Source organism: Grus americana, chromosome 2 (genome assembly GCF_028858705.1).
Source record: "Grus americana isolate bGruAme1 chromosome 2, bGruAme1.mat, whole genome shotgun sequence".
In the NCBI taxonomy this organism is placed as follows: domain Eukaryota; kingdom Metazoa; phylum Chordata; class Aves; order Gruiformes; family Gruidae; genus Grus; species Grus americana.
Genome location: NC_072853.1, coordinates 8087005 through 8109402, shown reverse-complemented (window position 1 = coordinate 8109402; position 22398 = coordinate 8087005). Strand labels below are relative to the sequence as shown.

Sequence of the window (22398 nt, the reverse complement as noted above, 5' to 3'; positions counted from 1 at the left end):
TTACAGCACCATTTGTCAGTGTTCAATAGCTTCCTGCTTGGTCCTAAGTTAAGATTTATCATTTGTATTACAATATCACTTAAGCATCCTGCACTGGCTGAGCTGGGACTTACCTGGACCATAAAGATGATCCCAAAGTAAACTTATAATCCTAGGCTGAGTTTATCTCTTTCTTGTGTGCATTAAGAAAATGAGGCTGTGGTATTTACTATCTTCCAGCTAAGCAGTTGTGACCCTGGAGGCATTTCAGGTTGACAGGAACAGGAAATTTCCATTTCCTGCATGAGCCTGAATGGCAAGTAAAACCCCAAAAGCTTATTGCCAAACATATCTAGATTTTTCCCTGTTTATGGTGGTAGAATAGACGGATACCAAGGTCACATTTCCTAGTGTTTGAGAGTGTGATAAGGCCTTAGGTAAGTTGTTTCTCTTTCCTGCACCTTACATTCCCTAATAGCAGATTGCAGATAATGGTGGAATTTGTAGGGTGGTTAAGTAGCTACAGATAAGTGGAAATCTTAAGTGTGAAAATCTCACGTGTAAGCTTTCGGGGAGGCAGAGACTCAGCCTCTCCCTGTGCAGCATCAGTACGATGGGATCCTGAGGCAGGACTAAATACTGGAGTATTTGAAATGAAGGTGCATGCTCACAGACTTCAGCTCTCCTTTTTCCTCCCAGGATTTGACTGTTTTTCTAAACATTGTAAGTTCTCTTTTCTCTCCTGAAGCTCTTGTGCCTTTTGATTTTCATTAATGGTTTTGTATTAGCTTTCAGCTTCCCACCAATCTGTTGTTTTTAGCCTTGGAGGTCAGTTTTTAGTCCCTGGCACATACTTAAATTTTTGAAGATACTAGAGAATTTAAAGCTTATGAGAGCAGCTCCGATGACACTAGTAGAAACACTCAAGTGCCCAAGTAAGACATAAATTTAAGAGCCTTGTTGAATAGATTTAAATCTGGAATAATGCTACAGAAGTAGGGCAAGTTGTCTAGATTTATACTGAGTGTTTGGAAGCAGAATCGAGACAATTTATTTTACTGGAAGCACCTCTAACAACTTAATAGATAGGTGCTCTGTTGTATAAATGCAGTTAATGAGGATGATTTGAGACTTCCTATATACTGTACTTTTGAAGGATTACTGTAAGATATTGCAGTTGTAGCAGAAATTGCAGAAAGCACCATGTCCCCACGGTACATTATGTGCAGCACTTCCCAGTGGCAGTAAATGTTCTGGCTTAATCAAAAAGATCACATTTCTTTCTATTACTACCTGCCTAGAGAAGCTAGAATAACTTTTGGCCAAGGAATACTTTTGTTTAAATCTTAAATTTCAAAACTAAATTACACAAAGACTTGCAGATGTGATTCATATGTCCCCCATTACTTCCAATCTCTTTCTATTTTTTGCCTGCTAACTTAAATTTGTGTGAGAATTGTAGTGCTGCTGGTAGCAATTGCACCGGTCAAAGGCTCTGCATGGGCAGGCATCCCCACTGTGCTGGGACTCTGCTCCCCAGCCTTAGCACACAGCCCAGCCGCCTCGCTGGTGGCCTCCTCCCACTGGAGGTCGTTCAGCTAAACTGTTCCTAGCAAATTGTCTGCTCAGCTGGAGTCACTCTTGTACTTCTTGCAAATTATCCTCAAGCAGCCATAGCTTAAGATTTAAATCACTATGTTCTGCTATTTGCAAGGTTCATGGAGAGGTTTCTGTGGGCATTTGTTGGCCTTCTGGCTTTGCCTAACCCGATCGCTCCAGGTCCATCTTTTGGCAGTCTTGTCTCTACCTACTGTGATGTGTGAGTGTCCCAGTCTGGTAAAGTGGGGATGACGCTGGTTACCCACCCACCGCACACGCCTGTCATGAAGATTTATGATGTGATATTTTCAAAGTGTAAAGCATTATTTATGCCAGGTGCTGTGATCTATCAATAACAAATGGGATAAACATTGGGTAGTTAAATATTTAAAGCACAGTCTTTGGAACTGGGACATCTGTGACCTTTTCCAACTCTCCTAATGGTTTCCTGCCTGTCCATGGATGAGACACTTCCCCATTCCTGCCACTGCTCTCCCCCCAGCTTTTATATAATATATCTGTTTAGCTGTGAACTCTTCCAGTGAGCAGTGCTCTGATGAGGTGCTGGCTGACAGACAGGTTCAGCGGGTCCTGGGTGCTCATGAGGCCCTCAAGGCTTTTGACAGAAGATTTCAGCCCAGTCTGAATCCAGGGGTGCAAAGGAAGAGCATCTCTTCCACCAGCCACCTTCAGTTTTATTGCAACTCTCAACTTTCCTGCTATTGTCTGCTCCCAATATTACCTCCACTGTGTAGCTCGGTATGCCAGGGCTGGTTTTGGGTGTCATTGTGTCACAGCTCTAGGAAACATCTGGCTCAATGCAGTGATAGCTGTATGAAGTGCAATGGCCTGCGACAGACGAGATGGCTGGCAACAGGCTATTTAAGCGTCCCTTCTGCTCTTAAACTCTGATTTGGTGAACAGAAAACAAATACACATTGCTATAGATTTGACAATAAGCCTTTTTACCATTTAAGAGAAACCTGATGTTGACTTCTCTTCCTGGTTGGTGTTTATCCCCTAATTCCAGAGCTCAGGTATACAGATATATAGCAGGCTACCTGCCCCTTTTGTATCATATCAAAATATTGATAGAAAAAATCACTGCAGACATTCCCCAGAACAGTTCCTTAAATAGAGCAGTGGTCATAGATCTAGTCAAACTGAGGCAGTAATCCCATCTCCAACTGTCAGAGATTGCTAGCTGGCTCTCATGGTTTTTATCATGCCCAGCTGTAGATCTTGAGAACTGACACATCTTTAGTGCACCCTCCTATTTCTCCATGGAAAATGTCCTCATTTAGTCATTTACTCATGCAAGTACTTTCTTTGCCCTAAAAGTATATCTTAGTCTGGTGTCCACTTATTTAACTGTGATCCAGTGGAATATTCAACACAGACATCTTTTATAAATCACATCCAAGGCACTTTCATGGTAATATTCCTTGAAGGACCACAACACAGAGTACACTTTGTCCCTGGATTCTTGGTACCAGCTTCTGACTCAACTGCAATGTGCATATTTTAAGATGGAGAGTTTTTTTTCTGCAGTACTTAATGTTCGGAGAGAGTTTAATCAAGAAACATGAGTAATTGGCATTAACATTCACTTCTGAGCAAGAGAACAGCTTCGATAGCATCTATACTCATTAGACTTTTCGCTCCAAACACTGTTCATTACAGTGAGTGCTCTTTGTATTGGCTTTTACTTTGTAAATACAGCACAGATTCTGCTCAGCACAGAAGTATGCCTTGAACAAACACTCTGCGGTTATACAAAAGTAAAAAGTTTTCACTGTTGAAAAGAAACAAGTGGAGCACCGCAAGTGCTTTGAGAAAATTTCTAAGCAGTCTGCAACACGATATAAAAACCTGCAATGACAGGACACAAGATTTATTTACTGGCTGCCTAATTGGAATGAGTAGGATTGATTTTGTTCACATTCTGAAATAAATCCTTGGAAAAGCTCAAGATTCAGCTTGAGAGGCCTGATGAAAGTTTATTGGGGTGCACTTATGGAGCCAAGACCACTTTAGGCAGTGCAGGAGCATGAACCAAGCCAGCAGTGAGATGAGAAGGAGCTAGACAGATCTCGGTACTTTGCACTTCTGCCTGCTGAGGTAAAAGTCCTGAACAGCAAATGGGTACTGATCCCCAAAGCGACTCTATCAGCATGTCTGCACCATACTCCCTGTCCTCCTACTGCTGGAATCAGTACAGGTGAGAGACATTTTAGCCCCTTACAGTCTCTGTTTACTTTTTAAAATGCATCTTAACTGTATGAATATGCTCTTCCTCTATTCACTGTGGAAAAGAAGCACACAGAGTAATGCTGATTTTCAGCTAGCTTATAAAATAACAACAAGAATATTGTGTTACTGTAATATCTAAAATGGCCCTAGGGCAGAAGATAGGAAGTGTGTTCTGTGTCAATACACCCCTTCACTCCCTGATTAAATTTGCACCCAAATCAAGTAGTTCAAAGTCTCAATTTGTTTAATGAATTGACTTGACAAATAGATAATTTTCTCTTTTAGCAATTACCCTGAAAATGTGAGTCGGCAGGAGCCCTGATTTTCATATCTGTCAATACAAACAGATTGGGGATCTTGTTCTACTGTGCTATGATACTTAATGTTTTCACAATTTTAAAGCATTTCTCAGGTAATGTGGCATCTATTATTTCAAGTAATGCTAACTATGCTCATGTTGAGTGAAGTACAGAAATATCAATTGCTTTATGCTGGTGTTTGAGGATAACGTGCCAATGCAAGAACTCTTGGATCCCAGTTGCCTGCTGTTACCATCTGACCTGAGGTTTTACTCATTGCTGCACCCTGCAGGGTGATCTGCAGTAGCCAAATTGTTTCAAAGAGCTACAGCCTCTCTACTTGGTCCATGGCTTCCTGGGTATGGGATAGCCAAGAGCCAGAAAATCCTAGGGACCACTACACATTTAGGAACCTCCGTTAGAAAAATGCTGCTTTAGGAGCCCCATTCTAATGCCAGTATCATATGAGATTTCCCTGGTTAGGCTCTTCATCCTGCACGTAGCAATGTAGCCCAAGGAACAGGGCTTTGCTTGGTTTTGGCCAAAGTCTGCTCTCACTGAACTAAATGTGAAATTTACCATGATGAAGAATATAGTAGTTGAGTGCCCTGTGCCAACAGTTTCCCAGTCACCTCTCCCCATATACAATGTTTTTGCTCTTTCCAACCTTGCATTCTTCAAATTTGTGGCCCAGGAGAAAGGCTTAGGTGAAATCAAACCATCTTTCTCCTTTGCTGGGCTTGATGCTGGTGTAGGAGGCTGGCTCAGCACGAAAGAGCCCTGCACCCTGCTACGTACAGGCAAAGGTGCTACCATGTCTCACCTCTGACTCTTACTCCTTGTATCCTGCTCTTTCCCATCGTGGCAGCTGCCATGAGGCATTTGTGGGATAACACCTGCAGTAAGTCCATGCCAGGGCAGACCATCTTGATGCCATTTTCCTATTGCCCAGCAGCAGCAGTATTGAAGGAGAGACACGTACCAGATATTGGTGGCCACAGTATTCTTTCCCTCCACGCAAACACCACTTTTCTTCCTAAAAAGTAGTAACAGCATAGTACCGTTACTACTGTCGCTTCACAGTAGCCGCAAATAAATGGGGGTTGTTCCAGCCATGTAACTTGCATTTCTCATTCCCTCCTTCCTGCTTTTTCTTTACTACTTCTAAGCTTTGTTCTCTTCTTTCTTAGAGATCCATCAGGATTTTACGCTGGAGTAACACCTCCCTCTCAGAAGCATACACAGCTGTTAGGAGGTGGGAGCATGAACGTGACCACTAACTGCAGTGTGGCTGCTGTGCTGTGAAGCCCTACCCAAATATAACTCGGGGAAACTGGCCTGTGGGACTGCACTCCAACACTGTAGCTGTGGCTCTTGCAGTGAGTGCAGGGAGACATCTGCCAAGGGGATAGAAGGTGAGGGAGTCCAAGCAAGAACAGGAGGGTGATACAGCCCTGATGGAGCAGAGGAAAGAATGAGGTTGAGGAAAGAGTGTGAGAGCAGAAAAGGAGGGAAATAATGAAGATAAGAGCATAAATATGGGCAGAAAGGAGCAACACAAGGCCTTAAGAACAGAATTAGAGATATGATGAAAAGGGTTAAGGACTGTCAGTAAATAGATACACAGTCTGAATGGTAATGGATAAGGAGCTTTAGCTGCAGTGCTGTGAATGTTAAGGACAGGAGGAAAATAGGCAGCAGAGAGTTTGCAGTCACCTAGTTAGCCAGAAGGAGCCCCGACTCAGCTCTTCAGACCTCGGAAGCTCAATGGCACAAGATGGGATGCTCATGAGAACAGGATTTCTTGAGGGATTCATGAGGCTTTCTGTATGGAAATAGCATAGAAAGACCTTTGCACAGCAGATTTTTGTCACTGCTGTCTTCATTCCTAGCTGGAAATAGAAGGCAAAACAAAAATAAATATTTCTTTTCCTCCAGCAATCCTCAATCATTGAAATATTGAGTGAGTCTGTGAGTTTCATTTAATCAATGCTGGTCTGGTCAAACTTGTCACTTACAGACAAAAATGCATGTGTGCTGGAAGAGAAAACAAGACCAGAAAAAATAAACAGTATTGACAATGACCTTTGAGCAGAAGTGGATTTTATTTCTGTTACCCTTCTATATGTTAAACCTCCTAGATTAAAGTTCACAGTAGCAGTCAGAGCTAAGTTCAGAGACCTTAGTTCACAGTAAGGAGCTTGAATAAATGACCTGATTTGTCAAAAGTTCAGAGTACTGACTTCCCATGAAAACAGTGGAAATACCAAGTACCGAGTGTCTTCCAAAACAAAGTTTTAATTAGTTGTGACACTTTTTCTGATCCCAGGGTCTTTGACATGTCTCCTGTGATGTCTTGGACCTTTCAGCTTGGTTTTCTAGAAGAGGAACAATAAGTGACCCCGAGTCTGGTGTGTTCCAAGTGTTTTGTTACTGGATCTGGAAAAAAGTGGCCCAAAACCAGGCAGGATTTTCTTCTTTTTCTATGCTGAGGGGAATAACCTTAAGAAAAAAGAAATCTTCTGTTTATTCATGGAGCTCATTCTAAACAGAAAAAACAGTGAAGGATATCTGGTGCAGCTGGAACTAAGTGTAATACAGCACATCTTTCCAAGACTAAACACTGGCTTATACTAAGAAAAATAGTCTTGAAGACTGTGTGAAACCATACTGTCTGCTGATACCTTCCCTGCCTGTGTCATGGTAGATACTTTGGGCGTCTGACTCTGAAAAAGTCAGCATAGGTTTTTTATGTTGATTAGCTCCATTTTGGCCAAAAGAACCAAATTCACTAAGGGAGAGATGGAGAAATATTGCATACCAGCATGATAACCTTGTGTGACAGCATAGTCAAGATAAATATGCTATACATCTAGAAGTTCAGTCTGATACATAGTCTGGACCAAAGGGTTCTCTCGCAATGTGATGATCTATTGTATTGCCCAGCCAACTGGAGTGGCATTAAAATGAATTATACCAGGCTCCTGGTTTGGAAATTGTCTAGTCCATTATTTTTTAAGTACAGATTTCTTAAAGGGCAGAAGGAACCTTGGAGAGAGAGAATGAATTGGAAACAAATTGTGACCGTGACATTCTGCCCTCTTTCCTCTCCTTGCCATTTTTGGCAATTAGGGCATTATTTCCTCTTTCCTGTCAAGGACCCTTAGGGTTTGAAAAAGGCTTTTCAGTCTTTTGCCTTTGTTCTGATTTGCAGACAGGGAAGAAAAAAAGAGTTGTTTATCCTTCCATGCCTGCACAGTTATCTCTGTGCTTCCTTTTTCCTGTTATACATCCTTTTGTTGTTTTCTAATACAGTTTCATAAAATGAAGACATGGACCAATGGGTTGCCTGGGCTAAATTCTTAGTATTTTACAACTCTTTCATGATGCCACAGACCGTGATGTGCTGTATGGTTCAACCAGCCTCTATGTTGACACATTTCTATGTATTTATAATAATCACATTTCCGCATGTTCTTGTTCTTCCAGCTGACTCATGTGTGAGAAAGTGTTCAAGTTGTCCAATCAATTCTCAGGTTGCTAGGTAAGGTAATTTTATTTTATTATTTTTCTCTTTTCCTTCCCTTCCCTTCCCTTTCCCTTTCCCTTTCCCTTTCCTTTTTTCCTTTTTTCCTTTTTTCCTTATCTATGCTATTTTAAAATATCCTACTGATTATGTTGTACATTTCCAATTGTGTAGCTGCCACAGCTTTTGTATTTCTGCTGTAGCTAGAAAACTTTTCAGCACCACTATAAACATGCAACATGTGTTCTCTGGTAATAGCTACTTCTTTCACGATATCAGATAGGATGATCCCCAGAAAGACATACTGATTTTGGCTTATCCAAGATATCCAGTAAGATAATGCAATTTTGATCCATTGCAGCCTATATGAATCTGCAAACCCTGATTTTTCCAACACAGAGCACACATATAGGTGCTGAGTGGTATCGTGCGACTTCCGTGATTCACAGCATTACTTGATTGCCATTGGTCTCCTCCTCTCCCCCACACCTCCATTTGGAAACTGAGCTCTTCCAGGCACTCACTTTGCATTTTGATTTCTCTGGCCTTCAGAAAAGTGTGCAATTTAGCATGATACCCAGATTAGACCAGGTGCTAGTCATGGGTGAATCACCCTCAATCTTGGATGTGCAAAATTGTTTAGTAGCTTATTGAATCTAAAGGTGGAGAAGACTCACATATGTTTCATCTGAATTCATATACAATTGTCTTTGGATGTGCTAATCAGATATTCAGGAGAGTTGCTCAGGTCAGCATGGGTTTGAGTTGCATGAACTCCTTACAAATGAAGTCCTAATTTTGGACTGTGATGCCTAAGTCACCTGCAAGAAATAACATTTTCTGTGATCATAGGATGGTTGCTTATTTTGACATATGCTAATATTTTGACAGATGCTAAAAATATTGGTACAAGTGCCCTTTTCTGATAGTTCATATTCCTGTCTGCACCATTGGCTCTATTTCTTGCATGGTTTTACGTAAACTTTTCACTGTGCAATCCCTATGGAGTGGTGATCAATTTGTGTAATTTAATAATTACAAATAATTACAGACTTCGTATTTTCCCAGTGTCATGAGTAGCTGCTGATGAACCTACAGGCATAGAGTCTCTGTCCATGCCCTCCCGAGGCTCTCTTGGAACTGCTCAGTGATGTTAAGCACTTAAACAGCAGGGAATTTCTGGGAACAGTCCAGCTTCCTCTGGTATTAGGAGCCATTTAGCAAATGGTGATAACTAATTTAATTAAGATCAGATGCTAATGCCATTTGTGAAGATGATGCCGTATGGACACAGGCCTACTGTTCTTTGGCTCTGAAGCATCCTTCTCTGATTTTTGGAGTGTTATGACATATATGCACTAACACACTGACAGCAATGCACAATAAATGGTCGGAGTATTCAGGTATTTGTCTTTCAACCAAGGTATTTTATCTACTCAGCTGTCAGATGTTGTCAAGACCAGCAGTTTTATCATTCTTCAAAGAATTGATTCTTCAAATGACTGACTCAAACTGATCATGTTTGTTCTGAAATTCTTGTCACTTACTGTGTAACTTACACTTTGGGTCTAATTTACACACTTTGGGTACTCAAGATTGCTCTGCATTGATAGTATATGTCTAGTTTTTGTCAGTCAATAGAAGGGTTCTGAGTAATTGTTGGTGCTTTTCTGCTGTTGTGGATTATGTCTACATGTTCTGCGGAGCATGACTTCCATCTTCTGTCAGTTTGGAAAAAAAAATCCTCACTCAGTAAGTTACTTTACAGGTCAAGAAAATCCTGTTTGTATTTCCTACGTTCAATAATTCGAACAATTTCCAGCTAAATCGTGGAGCTCGTTGCCACAGAATAGTGTAGATACTAAAAGTTTCTGTGTTTTTTAGAAGCTATTAGACAGATTCATGGGCTATATTGTAATACCTCTTTCTGTCTAGCAGTGCTGTTGATGACAGAGGCCTGATATAGATTATTGTACTCATTTTTGTCAGCCATGACTGAAGACAATTTGGATCATGGATTAGATTTGAAGTATGCACATGCCCATACTTCTGCCATTTCTACACATAACGACCACCAGGCCAGCAAGGCGAGGTGGTGGAGTTGCTCTTTATGTGAGAGCAACTGGAATGTATTGAGCTCTGCCTAGGGGTGGATGAAGAATGAGTCGAGAGCTTATGGGTAAGAATTAAGGGGCAAACTAATGTGGGTGACGCTGCAATGGAGTTTACTACAGGCCATCTCATCAGCAAGAGGAAGTTGATGAGGCCTTCTGCAGACAGCTGGAAGTAGGCTTACAATCACAGGCCCTGGTTCTCATGAGGGACTTCAACCACCCTGATATTTGCTGGAAAGGCAACACAGCCAGGCACGCACAGTCCAGGAGGTTCCTGCAGAGCACTGATGACAACTTTTTGACACAGGCGGTGGAGGACTCCACAAGGAGAGGGGTGCTGCTGGACCTTGTACTAACAAAGAAAGCAGGGCTGGATGGGGGTGTGAAGGTTGGGGGCAGCCTTGGTGCAGTGAGCATGAGATGGTGGAGTTCAGGATCCTGCATGGAAGAAGCAGGGCAATAAATAGGATTACAGCCCTGGACTTCAGGAGAGCTAACATTTGGCCTCTTCAAAGACCTGCTTAGGAGAATCCCATGGGAAATCATGCCTGACCAATATGATAGCCTTCTATGATGGCATGGCTGGCTGAGTGGATGAGGGGAGAGCAGTAGATATTGTCTACCTTGACTTCAGTAAGGCTTTTGACACTGTCTCCCATAACATCCTCATAGGTAAGCTTAGGAAGTGTTGGTTAGAGGAGTGGACAGTGAGGTGGGTTGACAACTGGCTGAATGGCAGAGCTCAGAGGGTTGCGCTAAGCAACGCAGAGTCTAGTTGGAGGCCTGTAGCTAGTGGTGTGCGCCAGGGGTCGGTGCTTGGTCTGGTCTTGTTCAACATATTCATCAATGACCTGGACAAGGGGACAGAGTGTACCCTCAGCAAGTTTGCTGATGATACAAAACTAGGAGGAGTGGCTGATACACCAGAAGACGGTGCTGCCATTCAGTGACACCTGGACAGGCTGGAGAGTTGGGTGGAGAAGAACCTAATGAAGTTCAACAAGGGCAAGTGTGGGGTCCTGCACCTAGGGAGGAATAACCCCAAGCACCAGTACAGGTTAGGGGTTGACCTGCTGGGAAGCAGCACTGCGGAGAAGGACCTGGGAGTCCTGGTGGACAACAAGTTGAGCATGAGCCAGCAATGTGCCCTCGTGGCCAAGACGGCCAATGGTATCCTGGGGTGCATTAAGAAGAGCATGGCTAGCAGGTTGAGGGAGGTTATCCTCCCCCTCTTCTCTGCCCTGGTGAGGCCACACCTGGAGTTCTGTGTCCAGTTCTGGGCTCCCCAGTTCAAGAAAGACAGGGAACTACTGGAGAGAGTCCAGCGAAGGGCTACAAGGATTATTAAGGGACTGGAGCATCTCTCATATGAGGAAAGGCTGAGAGAGCTGGGTCTGTTTAGCCTGGAGAAGACTGAAAGGGATCTTACCAACGCTCATAAATATCTAAAGGGCAGATGTCAAGAGGAAGGGGCCCAGCAACAGGACAAGGGACAATGGGCACAAACTGGAACACAGGAAGTTTCGTCTGAACATGAGGAAAAACTTCTTTACTTTGAGAGTGACAGAGCACTGGAATAGGTTTCCCAGAGAGGTTGTGGAGTCTCCTTCTCTGGAGATATTCAAAACCCACCTGGATGTGATCTTGTGCAACCTGCTGTGGGGGATCCTGCTTTAGCAGGGGGGTTGTACTGGATGATCTCCAGAGGTCCCTTCTAACGCCTATCACTCTGTGATTCTGTGACTTGTGTTGTAGCATTCAGTTAAAACGGTAGCTGTTAAGATTACTAGCAGTGACTCATGTTTTACCACAATCAAAACTGACCATTCTGTCTGCTGATTTAGAATCATAAAATCATGGAATCATTTTGTTTGGAAAAGACCTTTAAGATCGTCAAGTCCAACTGTTAACCTAGCACTGCCGAGCCCACCACTAAACCATGTCTCTAAGCACCACATCTAAGTGTCTTTTAAATACCTCCAGGGATGCTGACTCAATGATTGACAACCCTTTCCGTGAAGAAATTTTTCCTAATATCCAATCTAAACCTCCCCTGGCACAACTTGAGGCCATTTCCTCTTGTCCTATCACTCGTTACTTGGAGAAGAGACCAACACCGACCTCACTAAAACCTCCTTCCAGGTAGTTGTAGAGAGCGATAAGGTCTCCCCTCAGCCTCCTTTTCTCCAGCCTAAACAACCCCAGTTCCCTCAGCCAATCCTCATAAGACACGTGCTCTAGACCCTTCACCAGCTTCGTTGCCCCTCCCTGGACACACTCCAGCACCTCAATGTCTTTCTTGTAGTGGGGGGCCCAAAACTGAACACAGCACTCAAGGTGCGGCCTCACCAGTGCCGCGTACAGGGGGACAATCACTTCCCTAGTCCTGCTGGCCACACTATTCCTGATACAAGCCAGGATGCTGTTGGCCTTCTTGGCCACCTGGGCACACTGCTGCCTCATATTCAGTCCGCTGTTAACCAACACCCCCCCCCAGATCTTTTCCACTGGGTAGCTTTCCAGCCTGTAGCATTGCATGGGGTTGTTGTGAGCAAAGTGCAGGACCTGGCACTGAGCCCTGTTGAATTTCATACCATTGCCCTCAGCGCATGGATCCAGCCTGTCCAGATCCCTCTGTAGGGCCTTCCTACCCTCCAGCAGATCAACACTCCTGCCCAACTTGGTGTCATCTGCAAACTTACTGAGGGTGCACTCCATCCCCTCGTCCAGATCATTGATAAAGATATTAAAGAGAACTGGCCCCAATTTATAGACAGAAGTAACAGAAATGCTGCTAACACCTCTAGGTAGACTCCTGATGTTCCCTGTCAGCAATGGGTGCAGCAATGACAACAGAATCAGGCTTACCGATTACCCTACTATTTTCCTCATATGTTTTTTCTCTGGTCAGGTTCATCCTTGGTGTCCTGGTGGTAGCTGTAGTTTATCCCCTTATGTTTTGTTTGTAGTTTTAGCACCTGGCAGCTACACTTATCAGACAGCTGGATGCTGATTTTTTTGTGTCACAGCTGAGGGCCCTTCGACATTTGCAGATATTATTGTCAGTGCTGGTCCTGATAAGATGTCTTTTATAAATAACTGACAGCTTGCACATTTAGGTACGTCTTTAGTTGTGATATTGGGTATTTAGCAGGATTTGTGGATTCATAGAATCTGACAGGGATGGCAACGTAAGCATTTCTGCTGGGGTACTGTTATATATGAATATCTATGGAAAACACTCAAATTTCATTTTCTATTCTCTGCATGACTGCTTACAGGTAACTCCAGAGTGAGAAAAGGGGCAGAGTTATAAATTTTGTCTTGTCTGTGCTTTAAAATATTCTTGTTGATACACTGTAAATTTGAAATCCCATGAAGTCTTGTCTTCTTTGTTTGTAATAAAGGAAGAACTAACAGAATCTAGACATAATATCAAAATAGATCTGACTCCTCGCAGATGGATTTTTAACCATGAATTCTTTCTTATTTTGTTAACCAACTAGGAGTATATCTATTGTGTGATTCAGTCAATGCCCTGTTATTTCAAATTTGTGAATAACCCACGCTAGTCCTCCAAGGAGTTCTCCAGCATAGTTATGAGAGGCAGATTGTCGTGGTTTAACCCCAGCTGGCAACTAAGCACCACAGAGCTGCTTGCTCACTCCGCCCCGGTAGGATGAGGGAGAGAATCGGAAGAGTAAAAGTGAGAACACTCATGGGTTGAGATAAAGACAGTTTAATAGGTAAAGCAAGAGCTGCACATGCAAGCAAAGCAAAACAAGGACTACATTCCCCGCTTCCCATCAGCAAGCAGCTGGTCAGCGATCTCCAGGAAAGCAGGGCTCCATCATGTGTAACTGTGACTTGGGAAGACAAATGCCATCACCCCAAATGTCGTGTCCCCCCCCGCCCTTCCTTCTTCTTCCCCCAGCTTTATATGCTGAGCATGACATCATATGGTATGGAATATCTCTTCAGTCAGTTGGGGTCAGCTGTCCCGGCTGTGTGTCCCAACTCCTTGTGCACTCCCAGCTACTCGCTGGTGGGGTGGTGTGTCCCAGCAGAAAAGGCCTTGGCTCTGTGTAAGCACTGCTCAGCAGTAACTAAAACATCCCTGTGCTATCAACACTGTTTCCAGCACAAATCCAAAACATAGCCCCATACCAGCTACTATGAAGAAAATTAACTCTATTCCAGCCAAAACCAGCACACAGATTCACAAGTTCTACTTCCACAATAAGGTTTTTCCTATCTTTTTCTCATCAAGAAGCAAAAGAAAGAAAACAAAAATACATTTAATCTAGTGATTTCTCAAATATTCCCTCACAGTTCTGTGAATATAGGAGGAGAGATCTTTCTAGAGGTCTAGAAGTTGAAACCATGCATAATATTTCTCTGGATAGACTCTTTCCCAATTGTTACATGCACACAGAGACAGCAGTCATAGTCTCTAACTCTCGGTCGGAGACTCCTCAATATTTTGTTGCTGAGATCCTTTAGAGGAGGGAACAGCTTTCTGCAGCGTATTACTTGCTGCTGAAGGACCGATGAACGTTGGTGGTATGTGCCTGTAGCTCCAGTACTGAGGTTTTGCTAGATGGGCTTTACACTCAGAAGAGAAACCCTCTTTCTCTTCACATTTAAATGTTTGGTTGAAAAGGGTTTGCTATTGTAAAAATAAGGAAGAAATTATTTACAATGACGGTGGTGAAACACTGGAACAGGTTGCTCAGAGAGGTTGTAGATGCCTCATCCGTGGAAATATTCAAGGTCAGGTTGGACAGGGCTTTGCACAACCTGATCCAGTTGATGATGTCCCTGCTCATTGCAGGGGGCTGGACTAAATGACCTTTAAAGGTCCCTTCCATGGTTCAATTCTAAAAATGGTACATTAGGAAGTATGATCAAGGCCTAATAAACAGAGCAGCTTAGATAACCACCATCAATGAGCAGACGTCCATCTTTATTCATAGAACACATAAACACCGTAAGAGCATAATGTGGCTGAAAAGGATTGAGGAGAAACTGAGGCAACGTAATATCAGATAAGAGTAGGAATCTACATAAGATATGCCTTGAAATGCCACATCCCCCTTTCTAGAATTATTCTCCTTTTTCCAGTTAGAGTTTCCAGGCTTACCAATTTTCAGAGCATGCGATTTAACAACAGAGCACAGTGTGTTTTTTTTATACACAATCTTCAAGGATTTTTAAAAAATAAAACCAGTGCTTAGCCCTAATCAAAAAGCAAAGCTCTCACTGTGTGGCAAGTTGTTCAAATCTATAACAAGAAAATGAACTCCTGCCATAAGCTGCAGGGAGACAATAGGTATGTATTATAGAAAGGGGAATGGTTGGTTGGAGGGCAGGAACAAACAATGCAAAGACAGCAATGGGATACTTTAATTTTTAAAATAAATCTGGGATTATGTCTTTTCAGGAGAATCGCTCTACACCAGTAAAGTGAAACAGAGAACTGCAGTGCTTGACCCTGAAACACAAGAGATGTATAAACCAAATCCTAACATTCAGAGCAAGCAAGAAATGGCAGTAAATTTCTAGCTATGAGTCTAGGATGCTGCTGTCAAAAACTGTGTTGACATCTGATGCAGTAAATGAGACCGGAAGGTAAATTCAGAGTCAACACTTGCCCTGGGGCTTCTGACAAGTAGATGTAAACTGATGGTCGTCAGGATCCTCTGCCAGTGGGAGAACATGTCTTAGGACATGTTGAAATTGAATTATCATTGGATAAATTGAGTTGTAAGAAATTAGTGTTCGTGTGTGCAGTCCTTTGAACTGAAAGAGCAGGCACCCTGTGAGGAGAAAGGAATGACAATCTGTGGGTGTGTTTCTGGGCAGGCAAGAGCTCAGTCTTTGGGAACTGGGACCTGTGATTTTCCTTACAAAACTGAAGAGCTTAGTGTTAGAAAGCAAAATGTGATCTAGTGAACACGGAAAGATGTGAATATGCAAGATTTCTGAGAGCTATGGACACAAGCCATAGGAAGGAGCTGCCTCAACTTGCCCAAATATTTGTTCCTGCTCCAAAACAGTTTCTGTAAGATCTGTACATTAGAATAACAGACAGCTGTGGCACTTCTCTTACAGAGCAGGTGCTCGAAATTCTCCAGACTCCTAACTGTCACAATTTCATTTCTGGTTCATAGAAAGCATATTTAATTTTTATTTTTATGAAAACCAGAGCTTTGTTAAACTGGGATTTAGTGGCGATACAACATAAGGAAACTTGCAAAGCTCCTTTATTTTTCTGAGCAATTGTTTATGGGTAGGAGTCTGCAAAGACAAGTGTCATTGTTTTTGTGTCACTCTCTGTACATGACCCAGAAATTTAAAATCGGATTTTGATCCTGTATTTAGATATTTATACATTTATACATTTATACATTTTAATTTTATATTTATGCTGTGTGAAGACCTCTTCCTCTACCTGGTGAATGTTTTATTTACAAAATATGGTTTTAGAACTGAATGACAAACATATGACCTCTATTTTTCTCTTTGCTCTTCATTCAGAGGAACACAACTGATTTCAGTAGGAGTTGCCTCTGATTAAAACTAGTGAACGTGACAGAACAGCCTTTACAAGTAGGGGAATAGAATAGCAAGCTACAATCACCCAAATGCATTTACTGTTCAAGCTAGGATTTAAAAGTCCTGAGAATCTTATTTATGCAATTTTTATTTCCCTTTAACCCTTTGGCAATAGCTGGTAGGACTCCTGCCATAAGCACTAATGAATTTTGCATTGAATTCTGACTCTTGGCATTTAGGGCTTAATAAAATCTTCTTTTCCTTTATCTGGAAGATTCCTTTTCTGCTAATTGGTGTCAACATCAATCAAGATCAGAGTTGCAAAAACACTAGTTTAAAGGCCTTTTGCTCATCTGCTTTATACCTCAAGTAATATGGAGCTGTAGGCAGCTTACACATAAAAGTGACAATAAATGTCCTTTCACTCTAAAATGCACAAAAATCTTGGAAACTGAAAAATTGTGTTGTTGCAACAAATTAAAAGCCACTTCCAGAGGTCTGTCAGTTACACAAGTGGCATTTTGAGTGTGTGTGGCTGTCCTAAATATTTTGCATAGGTTTAGAAGAGCTTCCTCCAGACCTTCAAAACTGTGAGTGACGTTGGGGAGGAGTTCTTTAGAGGAAGCTCCTCTGGAAGATGATGGCTGGGTGACAGCTCCATGTATTTGCGTGTCTAGTATCAATGCAATAAGCATATTCAGGGCAATTTACATTATTTGTGCAAGTTCAACAGATCACTAAAACCTGTGCTTGACTGGGGGCAAAAGTAGAAGTTGGAAGCATGGTTCTAGATGCAGCTGATGGGCAGCACCTTGTTTCCATGCAAGGCGACTGCCCCTGGCTCTGTGCAAGGCTGGAGATCTTGGGGCCCACTGAACTGGGAGTTTGCCTAGGCCATAAGCAAGATTCAGGTGAGTCCCTGCAGAGGCTGTTTGATGCTGTACCAAGTATTGTACCTGTGGGTGAGGTAGTGGCTCCTGAGCCAGCCAGCTCCCCTTGTCCCTGCAGAAACTTGGAGAAGGGAGCAGCAGGCCATCAAAATCAGTTGTAGGGTTGCAACTACAGCTCCTGCTGTGGACTTTCAGAATACTGTTTTTTGTCTAGATAAGCCATGAAAGGATGATGTCAAGGATAAAAATCGCACACCACAGGGCTGCCCATTACACACAGACTCGCCCAAGCACTGATCATCTCCTTCCTGTCCTGCAACAACCAACACAAAAGTATAATCATTACGGTGGCAAATGACCATAGTCCCTACCCCCTACAGTTATGAGGGGTAGATATGTGTGTGCACAAAGACCAAGTCAAGGACTGGAGGAGTGGACTGGGAAAGGTGATTTGTAAGGAAAGGCTTTTAGTAATGACCAAAACTTGTGTGCGTGCCCAATGGCTTGTGGGAAGTGACTGATAACTTCAGACCACGTGCCTGTGCCCAGGCCACCCTCAGCCCCAGCAGACTCACTGCAGAGTCATCACAACAATTTAGGAAAAGGTAAAAAAAAGATGCCCCTGACTTTCAGAGACCATGTCTCTTGCTCACCAGAGTTGCACATGTCTGCTGACTATTTGCATGGGTAGAAAGATTTAATTGTGTGGTGCTTACTGACTCTTCATTGCCTGATGGGAGATCTTAAAGGTCTTTTCCAACCCAAACAATTCTATGATTCTAAGATTGGGTGATGTACCTTCTTGATCCAAAAGGCTTCCTCACCACCATGACAGTGGACAGGATGGCTTAAAAGGATGTGGCAACCCTAGGTGGGGGATCCCCACCTCCACCACTCTCAGTGCAGGAACCTGCAGTGCAGAGTTGAGATGGCATTTGGAGATCCTGATGCCTCAGTAGGACCTGGGAAAAACCTCACCTAAGATTGATGGGTCTTTCTCTGTCCTCCAGATGGTCAATGTGTTGCGTAGTAAAATGTAAGTGGAGATGACTCTTCTACACACCAAATCAAAGCCAGAGGGAGAAAAAGCACACAGTAAAAAGCAGACCTATTTGGACCCAGTAATTTTTTTATTCAAAACAAGGTTAAATGACATGAAGGATCTTCCCTTCCTTTCCTATGGCTGAGCTGGGTGAAAGTTCAGTCATTCACAGAAGCACTATGAGATGGAAGTCAATGCTGATAGAGTACCAGGGGCAAGAAAAAGAAAATTTCCAGTCCTCCCATGATACTTTATGGCTCATGTTCTGCACAGCTCATTGAGCTGTACCATTAGGGTAGCTTGATCTTGCTGCATAGTGAAGCCGAAAATGAAGGAGTGGGGACCTTCATGGTACTTGCTTTGTTAGGTACAACAGTGTCCATAATGGAAGAATACACAAAGAAAGGACAAACATGTACATAGAATCACAGAATTGTTTAGATTGGAAAATACCTTTAAGATGGTCAAGTCTAACTGTAAACCTAACACTGCCAAGTTCACCACTAAATCATGTCCCCACAACTACACGTCTTTTAAATACCTCCAGGGATGATGACTTAACTGCTTCCCTGGGCAGCCTGTTCCAGTGATTGACAACCCTTTCAGTGAAGAAATTTTTCCTAATATCCAGTCTAAACCTCCCCTGACATAACTTGAGGCCGTTTCCTCTTGTCCTATCACTCGTTACTTGGAGAGACCAACACCCACCTGGCTACAACCTCCTTTCAGGTAGCTGTAGAGAGCAATAAGGTCTCCCCTCAGCCTCCTTTTCTCCAGCCTAAACAACCCCAGTTCCCTCAGCTGCTCCTCATAAGACTTGTGCTCTAGACCCTTCACCAGCTTTGTTGCCATTCTTCAGACATGCTCCAGCACCTCAGTGTCCTTCTTGAAGTGAGGGGCCCAAAACTGAACACAGTACTCGAGGTGAGGCCTCAGCAGTGCCGAGTACAGGGGGACAATCACTGCCCTAGTCACACTATTCCTGATACAAGCCAGGATGCTGTTGGCCTTCTTGGCTACCTGGGCACACTGCTGGCTCATATTCAGTCTGCTGTTAATCAACACCCCCAGATCCTTTTCCACTGGGTAGCTTTCCAGCCACTCTTCCCCAAGCCTGTATCATTGCCTGGGGTTGTTGTGACCGAAATGCAGGACCTGGCACTGAGCCTTGCAGAATCTTAAACAATTGCCCTCAGCACATGGATCGAGCCTGTCCAGATCCCTCTGTAGGGCCTTCCTACCCTCAAGCAGATGAATACTCCTGCTCAGCTTGATGTGGTCTGCAAACTTACTGAGGGTGCACTCAATCCCCTCGTCCAGATCGTTTATAAAGATATCAAACAGAAATGGCCCCAGTACTGAGCCCTGGGGAACACCACTTGTGACCGGCTGCCAACTGGATTTAACTCCATTCACCACAACTCTTTGGGCTTGGCCATCCAGCCAGTTTCTTACCCAGTGAAGCATATGCCCATCCAAGCCATGAGCAGCCAGTTTCTACTGGAGAATACTGAGGGAAATGGTGTCAAAAGCTTTACTAAATTCCAGGTAAACAACATCCACAGCCTTTCCCTCATCCGCTAAGCAGGTCACCTTGTCATAGAAGGAGATCAGGTTAGTCAATCAGGACCTGCTTTTCATGAACCCATGCTGACTGGGCCTGATCACCTGGTTGTCCTGTATGTGCCATGGGATGGCACTCAAGATGATCTGATCTATAACCTTCCCCAGCACTGAGGTCAGACTGACAGGCCTGTAGTTCCCCACATCCTCCTCCCAACCCTTCTTGTGCATGGGCATCACATCAGCTAACCTCCAGTCAACTGGGACCTCCCCAGTTAGCCAGCACTGCTGATAAATGATGGAAAGTGGCTTGGTGAGCATTTCTACCGGCTCCCTCAGTACCCTCGGGTAGATGCCATCTGGCCCTATAGACTTGTGTGTGTCTAAGTGGTGTAGGAGGTCGCTAACTATTTCCCCTTGGATTATGGGGGCTTCATTCTGCTCCCTGTCCCTGTCTTCCGGCTCGGGGGTCTGGGTACCCTGAGAACAACTGGTCTTACTGCTAAAGACTGAGGCAGAGAAGGCATTAAGTACCTCATCATTTTCCTCATCCTTTGTCACTATGTTTTCCCCTGCATCTAATAAAGGATGGAGATTCTCCTTAGTCCTCTTTTTGCTGCTAATGTATTCATAGAAACATTTTTTACTGTCTTTTATGGCAGTAGCCAGATTAAGTTCTAGCTGGGCTTTGGCCCTTCTAATTTTCTCCCTGCATAGCCTCACAACATCCTTGTAGTCCTCCTGAATTGCCTCCCCCTTCTTCCAAAGGCAATAAACTCTCCTTTTTTTTCCTGAGTTCCAGCCAAAGCTCTCTGCTCAGCCAGGCTGGTCTTCTTCCCTGGCAGCTCATCTTTCAGCACATGGGAACAGCCTGCTCCTGTGCCTTTAAGATTTCCTTCTTGAAGAATGTCCAGCCTTCTTGGACTCCTTTGCCCTTCAGGACTGCCTCCCAAGGCACTCTGTCAACCAGGCCCCTAAACAGGCCAAAGTCTACCCTCTGGAAGTCCAAGGTGGCATTTCTACTGAACTCCCTCCTTATTTCTGCAAGAATCAAAAGCTATCATTTCGTGATTGCTATGCCAGATAGCCTCCAGCCATCACATCACCCACAAGTCCTTCTTTGTTCACAAAGAACAGGTCCTGCAGAGTGTCTTCACTAGTTGGCTCCCTCACCAGCTGTGTCAGGAAGTTATCTTCCACACACTACAGGAATCTCCTAGACTGTTTCCTCTCCACTGTATTTTATTTCCAGCAGACATCTGGTAAGTTGAAGTCCCCCAAGAGAACAAGGGCTAGCAATTGTGAGACTTCTCCCAGCTGCTTATAGCCTATTTTGTCTGCCTCTTCATCCTGGTTGGGTAGTCTATAACAGACTCCCACCATGACATCTGCCTTATTGGCCTTTCGCCTTATTCTTATCCATAAACACTTGACCTTTCAGCACCATCATCAAGCTCTAGACAATCAAAACACTGCCTAACATACAGAGATACCCACCACCTCTCCTTCCTTGCCTATCCCTTCTGAAGAGATTATAGCCATCCATTGCAGCAGTCCAATTGTGTGAGTCATCCCACCATGTTTCCATGATTGCAACTATATCATAGTTTTCCAGCTGCCCAATGCCTTCCAACTCCCCCTGTTTGTTGCCCATGCTGCATGCATTGCTGTAGATGCACTTCAGTTGGCATATTGATCCTGACACCTTTATTGGGGAGAAGCCCTAATTCCTATGTGACTGTTCTCGGGCGCTTCCATGGTTTCTAACACATCAACAACCTTTATGTCTTTGCTGCCGTGTGGACCTCCATCCCTTACTCCCACTGAGATGGTTAAGATGCTGCGCGCATTAGTACGGAGACATTTCAAATGTATTCCAGTGTACTCAGAAAATAGTGGAGCAGACTGAAGGACCTTGCTAGTACACTCTCTCTCAAACATAGGCATGCCAGCCCCAGGTTTCTCTCTAGTGAACCTGGTTTTATTTGCCCTGTCAAATCTAGTTTAAAGGTTTTTTCAGTTAGCCCTGCTCACTCCTGTGCAAAGGTACTTTTCCCTCTTTGAGACAGATGTGCCCCATCTGTTGCCTGCAGGCCTGCTGTTGTGTAGACCGACCTGTGATCAAAACACCCAAAATTTTGCCAGTGAAACCAGAGTCAGAGACAGGTATTGATCTGCTCAGTCTTCCTGTTTCTTCCCTCATCATTCCCTACAACTGGAAGGATAGAAGAGAACACTACTTGTCTCCTGATCCCAAGTCATCCCAAGGCCCTAAGTCTCTTTTGATCACCCTTGGACTTCTTATTGCAGATTCATTGCTGCCTACATGAAAAATCAATAGTGGATAAGAATCCAAGAGCTGTACCAGGGTAGGAAGTTTTCTCATCACATCTTTAACCCAGGACCCAGGGAAGCAGCAGACTTCCCTAAGAAGTGGGTCCATTTGGCATATTGGGCCTTCTGTTCCTCTCAGGATAGTGTCCTATGACAACGACCCAAATTTTTTCTTTATGGAAGAAGTTTTGATGCAGGGCGTAGGCTGACTTAACCTTGGTGACATCTTCAATCTAGATGA

The 22398-nt window shown here is 43.6% G+C and overlaps 1 long non-coding RNA gene across 1 annotated transcript in view; it reads left to right on the top strand.

Annotated features, from left to right (window-relative positions):
- Nucleotides 1–567: 567 nt before the first annotated feature.
- Nucleotides 568–22398, top strand: part of LOC129203014 (uncharacterized) — a 67613-nt gene continuing 45782 nt past the window's right edge. The window contains exons 1-2 of the long non-coding RNA XR_008575892.1: nucleotides 568–702; nucleotides 7620–7674. This is a non-coding gene — a long non-coding RNA (uncharacterized LOC129203014). The remainder of the gene's footprint in view (nucleotides 703–7619; nucleotides 7675–22398) is intronic.